Source organism: Coturnix japonica, chromosome 5, assembly GCF_001577835.2.
Source record: "Coturnix japonica isolate 7356 chromosome 5, Coturnix japonica 2.1, whole genome shotgun sequence".
Taxonomy (NCBI): domain Eukaryota; kingdom Metazoa; phylum Chordata; class Aves; order Galliformes; family Phasianidae; genus Coturnix; species Coturnix japonica.
The window spans coordinates 7137293-7153754 of record NC_029520.1 but is presented as its reverse complement, the minus strand read 5'-3'; the positions used below and the strand labels follow the sequence as shown (position 1 = coordinate 7153754).

Genomic DNA, 16462 nt, shown 5'->3' with positions numbered 1-16462 from the left:
TGAGGTTGGCTGCAATTCTGAGCCTTCATTGAAGCCCCTACAAATTCTTGGTCATGTTGTCCCAGATTTGTAAGAATTCTGATGCACTATAAGTAGTGAAAATGCACAGCTGCTGTTCACATCCTGAAATTAGTCTCTCTAATCGCTCAAAAGGCTCTCTTGGAGGATTATGTGATCCTTTCTTGCCACCCACTCACTCTGTCATTTCCTAAACTCTGATGTTTTTTACAGCATCTCTGGCAGTTAAAAGAACATATGTACATGTATATCCCCAGAGCAGACTGCAAACATGTTTTTAGAAGTACACAAGAAGACATCTATTTCATAGGTCAAACCAAAGGAATCTGGCTTTTATTGTTAAAGGACTCGAGGGAACACATGTACTGCTGTCGGCTTCTCTCCACACCCACTCTGTGAGATGACTACAGAATCATTTTATTGAAGAATGAAGACTACATAATTCAAGCAATGGGGTCAAAAGCCTGATGTCTACAGGGAAAGTGCATTGGTTTTACTTCAGCTGCATTTTAAATCTTGGCTTTAAAGCCTGGTTAAATAATTAGGTAAGTAGATTAATTTAATTTAAAGCCAAGCTAATTTAAGACAAACTAATAGCTTCTCTTTTTACACTAAAATGAATATATTCCCACAAGAGTTTGCACTGATTTATCTAAATCAATTAAATTCATATCCCAGGTCAAATCAGTGCAACATTCCCATGTAACTATGGCCTTAAAAAAGGATTTTGAAGATAAATATCTCAGTTAAATACTTAAGCTGCAGTCTGAAACCTATTGAAGTCAATGAGACAGGAGAGAAAGCTGCCAGCAAGACACACTCCGAAGTACCTTTCTGAATCAGTGGCTTCATTCTGTTCTAAGGATCAAACCTCCATTTCAGTGATTCATCTCAGGATCATGGTGAGTTAATATTTTCACTTCTTCCATTTTGGCAGATGGAAACTAATCATAGAAGTTCTTGCATGAATGGGTCAAAGTTATCTGTACAGTTGCAGCAACAGCTCAGCTTAAGACAAATCAAAACCACAGAAATATTTGCATAAGTATTCAGACAACTGCCATGTGCTTTGTGGTCATGACTGCTCCAGCATCCCTAAGCATTCTAACTATTACAATGCCACGAACTGTTATCATCTTTTCCAGCAGGATAGATGGGTAATGGATTGTTAGTGTGGGTGCAGCTGACAGTAGGTTTCTCCAGATCCTCCTGAGACCCAAAGCTCATTTGCAATGTATTAATATTCATAATGTTTTTCTTATTTATGTTTATTTACTTCTAATACAAGCTTATTTGGGAAGAGCTGTTCTCTTCCACCTTTAGTCCTCTGCTAGTTCTACATCCTTATCTTTGTACACACTCCTATGAATTGTACTTAAGTGCAGTACTCCATCTGCTTTCAGCAATCCAGTTTGGAATTTGCATCTCTTCCCCATGAAAGCAGGTCAATCGTTGCAATCATTGCGAGGAGCTTGGGAATTTCTTTGACAAATGAGAGGGGCTCTGCTCTCCCATGAAGAACTGACAAAGCATTTTCACGTGCTGCAGGCCTTTTACTCATGCATGCGGTAGCACTTGTATTCAAAGTAGTAGGAAATGATGGATACTTTAAAAATGGTTCGCCTTTATACAGATCACATGTTTACTGTGTTGTAATCAGAACTTGGCAGTACAAAGATGAAAAATCTGTGAGGATCAGAGCACTGTTTTGTTCCCCACCCCCCACGCCCTCCCCATTTCTTCTAGAGAACAGCAGCATGCCAAAGAGCATCTGGGATGTCAAAAGGCAGATGGGTCCATAGGGTCTTCACACCTGATATTCTTTACACTGACTTGTGGAGTGAAGCCACTGCATGAAATGGAGAAATATATTCCTTCACCAATTGGATGCTTCTCTCTCTGATACAAGTAAACTCCTGGCAGAGAGCCCCACCTGACTCCCATGTAGGGGTGCTGGGTGTGGTGTATGGAAATGTCTAATATACAAGTGATGCTAAACCACACTTGAATAGTTGGTTCAAATTATGGCTGCATTGGGTTTTTCTGTTGAGTGAAGCTGTGAAGACCTAGCCCTTCTATCTTTCAGCCTGCTGTTCACTTTTGCAAACTGTTCACAGCCCCGACCTTGCCTCCACATTGAGATGAAGGCTGTGTCCATCTGTGATTTCTGCTAGGACCACTTATATCTTGTCTGGAGCTCTTCCTGACAAGAGAGCTACCTTGATGATTTTTGTCTACCATAGTTCAGTAAGAATAGTTGCATGAGCAGTTAATCCTAGGGGATAAAATACAAAAGAAAGGAAAGGCAAGAAATCAAGATATCCTGTGATCAGAGTTAAAATTGCCTAAAGATGTGATATTTGAATAAATAACTGTGAGTTCTTGCACAAAAATGATGATTGTAAGCTGTCTAGGTGGTATATGGAAAGGTCCTAGCAACTCATCTTAAATTATGGCTCCCAACTATTTGCAAGTTATGGCTTGTGATCAGTTTAATAGCTGCCCATCAAATCATGCAGGCAATAAAACTGATCCACAAAAACAAGATAGAATTTGGTAAAAAGATAATGATGTGCAGTGTATTCATCCAGCTCCAGACAACACAAATAGTCCATTACTTTTCCTGAGTATATTCTGTACAGAAGTAAAATATTTGTAGGAAAGCTCATCATCAATGAAGTAAAACATTTTGTGACTCAGACAAAGGAGTGGCACTGTGGCATACAATCTGTAACACACGTTTATGTAATTTCTCAGGAGTGGAAAAGTAAATTAATTTTGTATAATCAAAATGCTAACTGGAAGACCAGCTACCAGTGAAGCTGATAAGCTTATTCACTTTGTCTTTCTGGAAGAGAAAAAGGAGGAAAAAAAAAAAAAGCATATAGATTCTGATTCTGATCTCCTTTGCACTCAGCTTAAGTGAGAACATAATTAGGCCCACTCATTCTTCCTTTAAAAAATGATTTCTTTCATTAGGACTAAATGCTGATAACAGCATGCTGGATGGGTTAGGGATTTTTTATAGTGTGGGTGAAAAGTTAAATATGTGTAGCAACAGCATATGTCTGCACAACCAGATCTACCCCCTTTCTTTAGAGAGCACATTTGCAAAGGGATGTTTCAATGTAAAAGAATAATGTAATTTCATCAGTTAACGTGACTGAAAAATAAGTCCAAAAGGAAATAGAACTATTCTGATTTAATCCCAGACAAATCAACACATCTTTAATTTCCTGCAAAAGAAACTGTGCTGCTGGTGAAATAATCTTCAGTTTTATGTATAGGTGCCTCAATAAACTAGGGAATGAAATAGAAGTTTATCTGTTTAAATTCTAAACATGCTTAGATATCTGGTTTTATTCTTTCTTTCTTTTTTTTTTTGTTTTTGCTTGTATCTACAATGCTACATTTTTGCTCAGCTACAAAGAAAGGCAGGATGCAAACAAAGAAATAAGTAACTGAAAGTCTGATAGGCTTCGCTTAAATATTCATAGTGCAAAAGAACTGGTAGGTTCTGACTTCAGCTTATGCTGTGCTTCTTAGAGAGCTATCTCCAAGCCTTAATTCCCTCACTTACAGTCTTCTTGTAACTGGGAAGTCATGATGTGAATGAAGCCAGTTACTGCATTTCATATGCAGCTTTTCCAGCACAGATTATACTGACTGTGAAGGAATCAAACTCTTCTATCTTACATAAAATTATTGATGGAGAATACGCGAGTTCTTAAGCATATTAAGTAAAAAATCTGTTAATTTATCTTGTGATGTGTTTGGCTCTGATGGGAAGAAAACAAGATTTTACATATGGTGCTAACACTTTCCCCCTAATTTTTCATAGTTTTTAAACCAAATAAGAATTATAAAATGCTGCAGGATCAAAGCAAACAGACTGCATTAGAAACCTAGATAAAAACACAGATAGTCTAGAGACAATATGGGGAAATTTAGGTTTATAATTTCAAGGATTTTTTCTCATGGGAAAAGTAGCACTTTGCTTTAATGAAAGAAAATAAGTAGCTAGAAGCACAACCCATTTGCTGTTTGATGTAACAATGTTATCTACTCCTTGGGCTTTTTTTTTTTTTGTTTCTGTTCAAGGCATAAAATAATTATTGGAGAGGGCCGTTTCATCTCCTTGGAGTACAAAAGTCCTCTTGCTAATTGCCACATCAAATGACTAGAGGACCCCAATGGAAACCTTCAAATGACTGTGAAAAAATTCAGGCCATCACTAAATGCTGGGCACTTTTTGTGTGTGTGATTTCCCATTGCAGATTAGGTTACTTGGGTGTGGGCTTATCACACAGGAAAGGCCTGGCTGCAGATTAGTTCTGCACCATTGCAGGTCTGTTATGCCAGTTTCATCCTTGACCAAATCGATGGCTAGCACCTTTATTGTATTTCTGTGATACGAAAGAACGCTGGACTGTCCAGGCAACAAAAGAAGCAGCAGAAGGCCTACTGTGTTTCTAAAGTGTTACTTCTCTACTTTTTGTCATGCACCAGTGACATGAGTGCCAAGTCCCAGACTTCAACCTCACACAGAGTCAGAAAAAAGCTGTCAGTCTCGGCTTGTTCAAAGACATTTCCTTTGTGAAGATCAGACTAAAGTGGCATGGTCCATATACTCCGTAAAGCATGCCAAGGAGTCAGAAAGTCAAAATCTGCCTTTGTACTTATTGCCATTCACGTTTTCCTCCGAAGCTGGTGCCCAATTACCAGTGCTGTAATTTTTCTCTATTGTTAGAAAGCCATAAGAGTTAGCTACCACTTATCCAATCAGGGTCACGACCCGATGTATTTAGGCTTTGCAAATATAAGTAACAGTTCCCTTATCGGTGTCACCAGGACTCTTTAACACTTAGCAAGCAGAAAGATAAATATACTTGGCAGATACAATTTGATCCATTGCTAAGCCTTCCATTTTACCAATGACCCATGGTGCTCTGCCATTCAAGAGTATGTTAACTGTTATAACCTTATACCCTTCGCTGCTGGCTCAGAAACTGACCAACTTATGCTCCCAGGAAAGACTTCTATGACAGCCTGTAAACCTGATCTGTAACACAAGGGCTTGCTTTGGGAAGCCAGTGATGATTCTAAGTTTGTTTACACAAGTCATGCTCTTAGCATTTTCCTCATGATATACACAAGGGCAAGAGCTGAGCTCTATCTCAGGCCTACTTACTTCAGGGAAGATGAAGTAAAAATGAAGCTGAGTTCTGTATTGTGATCAGAAGTATCTCTTCTTACTTACAGACATTCTTTGATTATCTGGCAAAATCATATTTTGCTATAATGTCACTTTAGAACTCAAACCTATCCTGAAAAGTTCTGATAGCATTCCTCTCCTCTTTCAGGTGCTTTCTTCTATCTGTCAGCCACAAAGCCTACAAGACAGAGGACAGTGCTGTAAAGGCCTGGCTGCAGGAGAATGCTGCAGGAAGCTGAAGAGAGCAGATTTGCAGATATACATTCCATTACAAAGGTAATGTGCACTTACATATACAAGTATACAACACCTAAAATTGCAGGTAGTTGAGAATAATTTCTTCCTTTTGTAATATTCTAATTTATCAGTAGCCTCTAAATGATGTGGTAAAATATTTTCAGGAGATGGTATCTGTTTCTTTGGCTCCAGTCTTCAGTGCTGGGAAGATGTGCTAGTGGCTCTAAAAATATTATAACCAAGTTTCTTTTGCATTTGTATTTCCTAACAACTAGGCCCAAAATAAACTCAAAGAATTGCAGTAATTCAAGATGTTGAGAGAGCACAGATTCAGTTCTGAATCTGAAATTCATGATATACAGTTTAAACCAGAGCAAAATGAGCAATGTCACATGAGACACCTTAGAGTTTCACCCAAACTCTAGCATAATGCTGTTTCAGAGTGGCAGAAGTGCTTGAACCAGAGCCAGCAAATGCTGTAAGGTCTGTATTACTTTGCTTGTTTACTTTAGGACCTTTTAAACTTAAGTCTATCTATCCCTCTAACAGGTATTGAACTAAGTCCTTAGCAGAATTATATTTAGAAGGAACTTTTTAGAGAAATGGCTGAAGATACAGCTTCAGATCTGGAGAAGCACCTTTTTATGTAGAATAGGACAAGAAAATTGTGTAAGTCATATGATAAAACTATCAAGGTGACTGGAGCTTTTGACTATCTTGTAACATGCATCTTGATTAACTATAGATCTGAAAGTTTGAGGGATTAAGTTTCTCAATAGAGAAACATATTTCTCATTTATCACAATGAAAGTTCTAAATGCTATTTTGAAATCTGAATTTGCAACTGAAAATAAGTTCATACTAAAACAAGTAGGCACTGACCAGTCACACTCTCTAGACTGCTGTGCGAATCTCCTTATTCATTCTCACTGTACAGTTTCTTTGACTCTCACAATGAGATCTTATTTATATCACTATAAATTGCATGGATGGCAAACTGGGAAAATGAGAACTATACTGTTCTGTCAGTTCCTGGCCTTATGAGACATTTGGCAATGAGGCAGTGTTTTGGAGCATAAGCAATAAGAACTCCATCACTACATGACAGGGGACTGCTTTGGAGGTTGCCATTAAGAATCTCTTTCCAGTAAGAGTAATATGCCCTGGAAGAAACAATGCTGAAGGTTTTATAGCAGCATGAGGATAAAGGAGTTTTGTAGAAAGAAGAATCAGAACATAAAATTAGTATGCTAATACGTATCTCCACGTTGTTGGAGATCTCCACATCTCCACTGACTGCTAATATCATGAAATTCAATAGAATCCCATTATCAACTACGTTTGGTTAGACAAAAAGCAACACTGGCAAACACCAGAGCTTGCCCTTGTACTAACCATGGAGACTTTACACCTACAGATATATGTATTTATTATTTTTTTATATATATATATATACACACATATATATACATATAAATATATATATATATTTATATTTATTATATACAGCTTACAGACTGTTTTCAGTTATTTTTACTGTGTAGGAATTTTTTATGAGCATGAAGAACAGATTCTATCAAAATATTTTTGTTAACTGAGTGATTATATGCTTTAGTTCGCTAGGGTACTTAGAGAATACTACTTAATGTATTTAAATACTACTTTGCTGGTATAAGAAAGAAGACAACATATTTTGAGAAAAATAACCTAGTTCTTACAGTGGAACTTTATATCTGAAAGGGTAGCCAAGACTCCTCATTCTTGTAAAACAATTTAGCCAGAAATAATGGCTGAACAGCAGTAGCAATTCACTCATCTATGCAGCTGGGTCATGACTGAGTCAGCATTTTAGTCAAGATTAAAGAACATCGTCAACCTTTCCACTTGAACATATATCTGTGCACATAAAGAATTGTTTGGTCTTCTGTCCCATGTCAGAGGTGAATTTATGCACTTTAATGTAGCAAGCTTCCTCATCCCCTCTCCCACATAAAAGTTAAAAGCTTAATATGAATAAAATGTACTTGGTCAGTTTTATACTCTGAATAACAAGGAAATGTTGTGTTACAACCAATGCTTTCGAGATTATGAATCCAATATTTTACCACTAATGGTGCAACATCAGCATTATTGCTACTAAGGTTAGAGGCCAGAAGAGGTCTTATTTCTTTTTAGTTGTTAAGAATTGCCTGGACAAAATGAAGAAAGAGGAAAAAAAAAAAATAAAGGGACTTGCTAAACATCCTGTATATTCTTGGACAAAGACATTACACTGACAAGGTGCCCTTCCTCCTTGGAAAGACTTTGTTGAGTTGAGTGGTTATCACTCCTAGTTAAAATCAGCAGGTAGAAAGGCATACCCGCTGATTACATGGCTTCTCTAAGTCCACGTGGTTTCTCCCTCTGGGTGCTTTTTTCCTCTTCCTTTGAAAAACCCTGACTGACTGACATTTTGAAACCACTGTGAATAAATAAATTAATGCTTGGAGGTTTTATTTTTTCTTTTCTTTTAATACCATACAGTCTTCAAAACTACTAACATATTTTTAGAGCATATTTTCTGATAGTTTCTAATCCAATAGATGATGATTTAGTTGCACATCTATCTCATGGTATTATGCAACAGGAGATGCAAAGGCTAAGCAGAATTTCCAAGGGTAGTGAAGTTTGTGCTTTGATGATACAGTACAAACTTTGCAAGCATGGCTCTACTGCTGCCAACTGAACTTCTAGATTCAGACTATGCTAGTCTTAGCCCCATATTATAGTAACATTATTGTTCAGCTAAATCTCTAGTGCAGTTGCCTTAGAGTTCGTATCCTTCAGAAATAGTTCATGGAAGTTTTCTTTTTATGTGGCAGCTACACGGAACTTAAAGCAGATGATATATTTTAGGCTATCACTCTTATCTGGAGTTGAGATGCTCAGGAGAATTAGGAATTCTTTTTTGCCTTTTAATGATGTGTTAGACCATGGAGTTTCCTGAACATTTAGCAAAGGGATGTCAGGGTGAAACAGCTGCACATATTAAACTAGCAGTGAAATCCAACTCCTTTTCATCTCCTCAGTTATACAGCTTTTTGTGAAATTATTCCACAGGGCAATGTGTGAATAACTGTTAGCTAATGTATGATCAATCCAATTTTAAGGTGGTACAAATGGGACTGCCCACATAGTGCTGACATAGGTGATGGAGCCAACGCTGAGAAAACACAGTGTCGTAAATTGATTCAAGTTAAATGACCTGATTCTTTGCTAATTATTTTATAGTTCATTGACATTCAGAAAATGTGAGAACTGCAAACCTTGTAGCAACCAGGTGCCACGAGATGGTTGTAAACAGAAAGTCTTTGATGCAACAAATGGTATGTAGGGGCAGCTCCATACAGGCATTTTAACACAAAGGCTCACTTACAGAGTTATTGCCAAAATAAAAAATAAATCAGGCCATAATAGCTATTTAAATCCTGCTTGGAAAACTCTTACATGAAAGAATCTGATGCACTGACCTTACCTTTCCCTATCAGTTCCTCATCTCTTCTCTAGTTACAGTGTAAAAGACATTTACAGAAAGTATAAAGAGAAGTCACCTAATTATTAATGTCAGTATAAAAGAAAAGCATTTCTGGAAACAGACATTGGATTCAAAAATCACTTTGTAATTTATAGTAGAAGTTAGAAATCTTCAAAATTATTGTAGGAACAAGAACACAGCTAAAATAACACAACATGTTTACAAATACCCTTCACTCTCCTTCAGAAGAAGGCAGGGTGACATAATTGATAGTACATTTAAGTAGAGTGGAAAAGGAGTACTGATGGAAATGGTTGATTTTAATCAGGTTTTAAATCAACAAGCAAGATACACTGATTTACAAGACTGGCTCTGATCTTATTTGGTGTTTGTTTTTCATTGTTTTCCCATTAATAAAGATTATTTCTTCTGCAAGTGACAAAGCCTGCTTCTTCTTTTGGCTTACCAGAAAGTTTCCTTTTGTCTCTTCATATTTATTTCAGAGTTTTCCTTGCCTAGTAGGTATTACTCATGCATTACTCAGATCTTTCAAGCTGCGTTCAGAAGAGAATTTGGAGCTAAACTAAATATACAAAACAATATTTTCCCAAAACTAAGCTGAAATGCAAAAAGAACATGACATGGTTTTGCCAAGATAGGGCACTGGTAGATTTCTTAGATCAAGGAAAGTGATTTTTATGTATTAAACTAAATTAATTGGCCTTTGGTTGCTACAGACTAGGATCTGATACTTGCTATATATTGTCTCTTGTAGTCTGACTTAATTCATGGTTTGGGAGTCTGAGACCATCTTCTTTGCCTTCAGATCCTGAGGAGTTTCAGCAGTTAGTGTCAACTTTTCACTGCACCAGACTAAAAGAACAGACAAAAATGGAAATCTTCTATAGTGCAACAAGCTCTGCTCAAAGCTCATCCAGCAGCCAGTTCAGTACCTTGGCATTTGTTAAAAGGTAAGCAGAATTAATTCACTGTTGCCAGAAAAGATGACAAAGTCTCATGTTGCTGATCTCTGTTCAGAGGATTTGACTGCAGAGATGAAAAATAATAAATAAAAAGCTCAGGGTCCATTCATGTACAATTCTTGTTTTTATCCAACTTCATAACAAACCCAATGTTACATCCTTCCTTTTCCTTCTTCCAAGCTGGAACATTTTCAGATGATTTTGTGATGTAGTTTAGGGTATCTCTGTGATCAAGCATCTCGTATAAAAAATCATAAATTATAAGCACTTAAAAAACCTTCAAGCATTTGCTTATTGATCCACGGTTATTCCAAAATGCAGTCAGGGAGGGTTTTTCTAGGACCAATGGGGCTATCCAGGGCTGTTCTTGCTCTGCAGGGCACAGAACATTATTTCCCAGAAGTATGAAGTTCCATTTTTCCATCTGTATCAATGTAAACATCAGAGTTGATACTCGTGTCTAGAATTCAGAAGAAAAAAAGAGATGAGGAGAAAAAAAAAAAAAAAGAAAAAAAAAAAAGTAATGTTAAATTGCCAGCAATAATCATCATTAATTTCTGAAGTTCATCCCTGGGAAAAAATAATTGAACTTTTTGCCACTGTGATTATAGCAGGAAAGGATATTCACATTAAAGGAGATTTGTTGGGGAACTCCATTTCACACTAAAAAATTCACTAGGATTTTCAAATTCAAAATCTACTCAAACTGAGCAGTGTTTCAAAATGAAGGTTGTTAGTCTTGTAATTGTTTAACTAATTCAGTTTAAAATATTTTTATTTAAGTTGGTAAATTCCATTTCCCAAGTAATAAAATAAGATCAGCTGCACTGGAGATGTTTTGGCTGATTGCAGTCCTAACTTTGCCCAGGGATTCATGTTTCCAAGGCTTTTCTGTTCAGATGCTTCATTTATCTGAACTTTCTAGGCACTTAGATGATATTTATAGAGGGTTGATTCAAAATCATATTTCATTTCAGTTTCCAAATATTCTTTATAATGGAAGGCACTACATGAAATTGTTCAGTTTGGTACCACCAAGTCCATGACAGCATAATTTCTGAAAATCACTCTAAGCTTTTCATCTTTCCTTTGCTGCTGTAGAATTTTACTTTCAATTTAATGTCTGACCAATTAATCTTACTTCACTAACAAGTCCTCTTAATTGGAAATATGTGCATTTGTTCTTTATTTCCATACAGCATCTGCTTGACCTTCATTATATTTTGTGAAGGAAAAAATAAGGAAAAGATAAAATAACGTTTCTAGACTAGTTTATTAAGAGACGGTATTATTATTTTTTTCTTCTTTTAAAGAAATAATACCCTCATTTGCAGATTTCTGTTAATCATAGATAAACGGTACTTACTATTCCTATGCCCATTGGTCACAAAATCTAAAGATAGCATTTGAAGCAGAAAATAACCTCTAAAAACAAATAAATCAGTGTTTAATACAGATTTAGTAACATTCAGGCAAAAGGAATACTCATTCTCAAATCTTATGATTCATTAGAAAGTAGATTTCAAACTATTATATTGATATAATAATTTGAAATTATATAACAGAGTGGAATATTAGCAGAGTTTACAAAAGACAGTGAAGACTGGGAATTCAGTCTTGCTCATGGTCCCTTCAGAGATGTACAGGTTTCACCAAATTTATTTTGTCAGTCGTCTGGCAAGTTGTTGGCATAGGAGTCCAGCTATCAATCACTTGATCTTCTTTAGTTTAGACATAAATAGCGTAGGTGAAGGCTTAGGGTTGTTTATAAAGAATCCACACAATCTTTTTTTAATCTGTTACTGACAGATGGAAATACCACAGCATTTTTTCAGGGCAAATTCAATGCTTGTTGCTTGAGACAGCTTGAGACAGGAGAAAATTAACTTTTCTGCCAATTGAAAGAACTTCAGCTTTTTTGAGAACCAAAATCAAAAACTGAAGACACATCTTTCCCGGCCACCCCCCACCCCTACAAACTTTCCTACTTCATTCCTGATTCCTCTTTCAATGAATGAGAGGTGCAGTGGTTCCACAACAGTTCCTCTCTGCCTCTCCTTCCTCCTCACATTGTTCTCTTGCTCCAACATCGGCCTCTTCAATGGGCTGCAGGTTCATGCTCTGCCTTGGAGCACCTCATTACCCTTATCTTTCTCTGACCTCAGCCTTCACCTCATTGCTTCTTCTTTATTTCCCCCCCCTCCTCTGCCTGCCTACAGCTTTTGCCCCTTCTTTAATACATGTTCCCTGAGACACCACTGAAAAGCCACGAGAGCTCCTGGAGCTTGGTGATGTATGCTGGGGTGGCCACTGGTCCATCACTGGTCAACAGTGAGTATTGCATGATTGCTTCTTGTACGCTTCGGGTTCTAATGTGAGGGAGCAGGTTAATATATAATGTCACTATTTCCAACCTCAGATATTCAGCAAGTATTTTTTTTTCCCCAAATACTTTTCAAAGGCAAATATAAATACCTTTTTGTTTGTATTTTGACTTCCAATCCTTTAATGTTTCTCCAAACACATAGTCAAGAAACTCATTTTTTTCAGAAGTCCTAAGAGCTGAGTTTCTTATGAGAGTCTGGTCCACTCCAAGGAGAGAAACCTCAATTTATGAAAAATATTATTACAACTGTCATGCTGGCTGATGTCTTCTGCATTTACAAGAGAACAATAGAAAATCAATTATGCTGACAACCCCCCTTGTGGGGTGAAACTGTGAAGGCTTCCCCAACAGACATAACAGATGTTTCTTGAAGACTGATTTCTGAAGGTAAGGAAATAAGGCATCTTTTCATGATTATTATATCTTCATTTCTGCAGATATATGTTGCAATACTTCTGCATTTACAGGAGTGGTAGGTTTTATCACAAAGACAATTGCTCTGTGGTGGACTAAAACCATGACTTTTTTGCTTATGGGCTACCAAGCAGTGTGCAGATGGTGACGCTCACAACAAATCTCAGCAAACTGACACTGTATCAGGTGAAAAACATTTGTCCTGTTCCTTTCCCCACCACAACACCCTTCTCTGTCTCATATTTGTACACCAAGAAAATGTTTCAGTATTTGTTACCAAAACTTACTTTTGTAGAAGGTTGTGACAGCACACAGTTTCAGAGAAGCATTCTGCCAGGTCAGGGAAGGATTTATTTTCTTAGATGTACTTAAAAGCTGATAATAGTACATGATAGCACCAAAATGTTATATAACTCCTGAGAGGGTCTATTAAAAGAGTAGAGCCTTGCCATTAAAAAAAAAGAAAAAGAAAGAAAAAATAGAAGTCTGTGAGATTCCCACCATCTGGATGGAGTCTTTTTTCTTCCCAGATGAATTAGTTGTCAAGGGAGGAATTATTTTAGGCATCAAGTAACCCCTGATTGTGAGTGACAGACTAACACAAGAGCAGATGCAAGGTTGCCGCTGCCTATCCATTATGTGGAAAGGAGACCCATGCATGTCCTACTTACTGTGCATACTGACTTAGGTTATTAAAAGAGTAACTAGAGGTGGGTCAGACCCAGAAGATAGCTCATACCACTCACAACAGATGTTCTTTCACAAGAGAGAAAACAAACACTGGATACTTTCTGGGGGTACTGTAGAAGTCAGCAAGCAACTAGTATAGATTCTCAGCAGAAGCACAAATCAACTTTTTTATTCAAATAACAGTCATTTGGTAAGCTTTCTTAAAGCCTGAATTCTGCAGATATCATGCTTTGGGAAAAAAAGCTTACTTACACATCTCCCATGCATAACAGCAACATGATAAATTCATATAAATAGAATGACTTGTAACATTTTGAATGTAAACTAAGACAGAAATAATTTTTTATCATCTCTTATTTCAACTAATGAAAGTCTCTTTATTTACATAGATATGGATATCTGTAAACCCCCCTGTCCTTGTAGGCACCACTAGTCTATTATGGGAACGTTTAGTAGCATCTACTCAATAGCATTATATTTATAGATTTATTTAATACAAGCTATTTCTAGATAGACAATGAAAGAGACACTATTATAGTAGAACTGTATGAAACACTGTCTGGAATTTTTTGTGCATCTTACTTTGTTTAGCTATGAATTGAAAACTCAAATCCATCCAAATCTTTACCATGGTTTTAGGAGAATGTTTGGACTGGTCTCACATCTGAACCAGCTCTTTGATTTAGTGGACCCAACATAAGCTAAATCTAAAAATTCAAATTGATCTGTTGGGCTATGAAGCATCTTCCAGTCTGAAAAGGAAATAATGTCTGCAAGCAATAAATATTGCAAGTCACTACCCCCAGATTTTTCTACTCTATTATAAAGAGAGTAGGGGGTCCAAACAAACAGATAACAAATGTGTGCTAAATACAATTGCTCTCTGATCATTTTCTCTTAAGAGACCGGGATGAAACACGAGAGGACTGCGGGCTCTGCCAGCTGAGAATAAAGAAATAAAAAACAGTGCCATCTTGTGGTAAGTAAAATACTATGACGAGAGAAAATCTATTAACATACAGTCAAAAGTGTTATAATATGGCTTTTAAAAAGGGAGTTGGTGCCTTTTTCCTCCCTGGCTCGACTACTTTGATGAGCTTATTAGTTCTGCTGTTAAGAAAAACAGAAGTGTCCAGTTCTGTCAATAAGACATGATTAATAGCCACAGTATGTTGACTTTAAGTGAACATATTTGCTTCTAAATCCTAATTGTATTATCCTATTTTACACCCATCCTTAACCTGTGTATTTGAAGTGCTGAAGCAGTACATTATCAGTGCTTATGCTCAGTATCTCACTGCTGAAATGCCATAAAGCTGAAGCTGCAGCTCAGGATGGCTGTGTAGCACAAAGTATCACCCCTTGGGAAAGCCATTTTCAAGAAACAAGGTGTATTTTCTGGAAACGTATTCTCTGAAGTTATGCCGTCTGCCCAGGCAGGTATGTACTGATGGGAATGATATCAAGAGTACCAGAACACAGCAGTGCCATGCTCTAATTACTGATATCACAGTACGACTAGAAATAAACCTGAAGCTTTATCAGGCTTTAACAAAATACTTCTAAGGCCTGAGTAAGGCTGTTGAAATCAGCAGGATCTTTTGTCTTTGACCTAAATGGAACACGATTAGGGTACACATACTTCTGACATTATCCAACATTTTCTGGTTTACTCCACGGGATTTTTTTCTTAAATCACGTGACCTGTTTACCAGTTCATTTAGTGGCAATAACATAATAAAAGCTTGATAAGGAATTTAGGAGACATGAACTGTCTGGTACAGAAAAACTTTGATTTCTTGAGATTTGTCAACAGTATTTATTGGGGGGGAGGGGGGGGAAGAGAGAGTTGCAAAGAAGGTTATGCTCTGTGGAATTTTCCAAAGTTCTGATTAAGGTTTCTTTTTTTTTTTTTTTTTCTCTCTCTTTTTAATTATCCTTGAGGTTAACATAATCAATTCCTGTTCCTTAGACAAAGGTATTAGAATAAAAAGATTTGCATGTCTTTATCTAAAGTATGTTATTCATCCTAAGCAATAAACATAACTCTTTGCCATAAATGTTAGGCCTACAGTATTCTGAATGCTGCCAAGAGGAAAGAGGAAAATCTTTGACACGAAGAAAAAAATACAGGTAACTTCTTGCCAAACAGTGAGTAACCTTATTTCAGTTCAGATTTGTGTCTTGAATATGCAGACTTTGGTTTTATCATATGACTGAAACAAATGTCTCTTCCTTTTATAATAGCACATGGTTTTTAAAGAGTGGTCTATCATTTTTATTGGACTAATTCTCATTCTGCTACTACTCAAGAGATCTGAGAACTCATATTTCATCATCTGTTGAAATAATCTCCATGGTATCTTAGATTCAGACAAAGGAATGGTCCAGAATGAGAATTTCTTTCTGAAAACGAAGATCAAATCTTTCACTTTTATATCATGTACAGAAACAAACATATATTTTTATCTAATTTTTTAACCGTAGGTGTTGGGGGGGGGGAGGGGGGAAAGAGAGCAGTTCAATGTCCCAGAATATCCAACATTTATTTTTCTGCACTGAACTTTTCTGAAGTGTATTTTATATATATACATATATATATATATATATATATGTATGTATGCATGTATGTATATATACACTCTTGCACATTAAAAGCAACAGGTTGCACTTCTGTAAATCATTGAGATCTAATGGTTCAGCACATGGTCTGTGAATGACCTACTGAGCCTCATGAGCAATAAAGTTGTGTATATTAAGAAAAAGGTGATGACATTATCACATTAGGTGTGTTGAAATCTATTAGCGTCTAAAATGGCTCCTCATCACTTTTGGTTAGAGTGCTCAGGTTATCACAGTAACCGTTCAAACAAGGGCAAGAAGTCTGTAATTCCCCTTAGTGTCTCTTTATACATACTGTCTCATCTGATTGACAAACATCTATCTACTTGCCAGAAGAAGTTCAGGGGCTATGCTCCTAATCAGTGCCAGAGCAATCCCCATGT

At 36.7% G+C, this 16462-nt stretch overlaps 2 long non-coding RNA genes across 2 annotated transcripts; both read left to right on the top strand.

Moving 5' to 3' along the window:
* Positions 1–241: 241 nt before the first annotated feature.
* On the top strand, positions 242–12292 carry LOC107314413. The gene is made up of 5 exons (XR_004307514.1): positions 242–563; positions 697–920; positions 5382–5509; positions 9811–9955; positions 12187–12292. It is a non-coding gene; the product is annotated as an uncharacterized LOC107314413 (long non-coding RNA).
* A 191-nt stretch (positions 12293–12483) lies between these two features.
* Positions 12484–15600, top strand: LOC107314415. Its single transcript, XR_001555414.1, has 4 exons — positions 12484–12740; positions 14360–14436; positions 14713–14897; positions 15524–15600. It is a non-coding gene; the product is annotated as an uncharacterized LOC107314415 (long non-coding RNA).
* Positions 15601–16462: the final 862 nt, after the last annotated feature.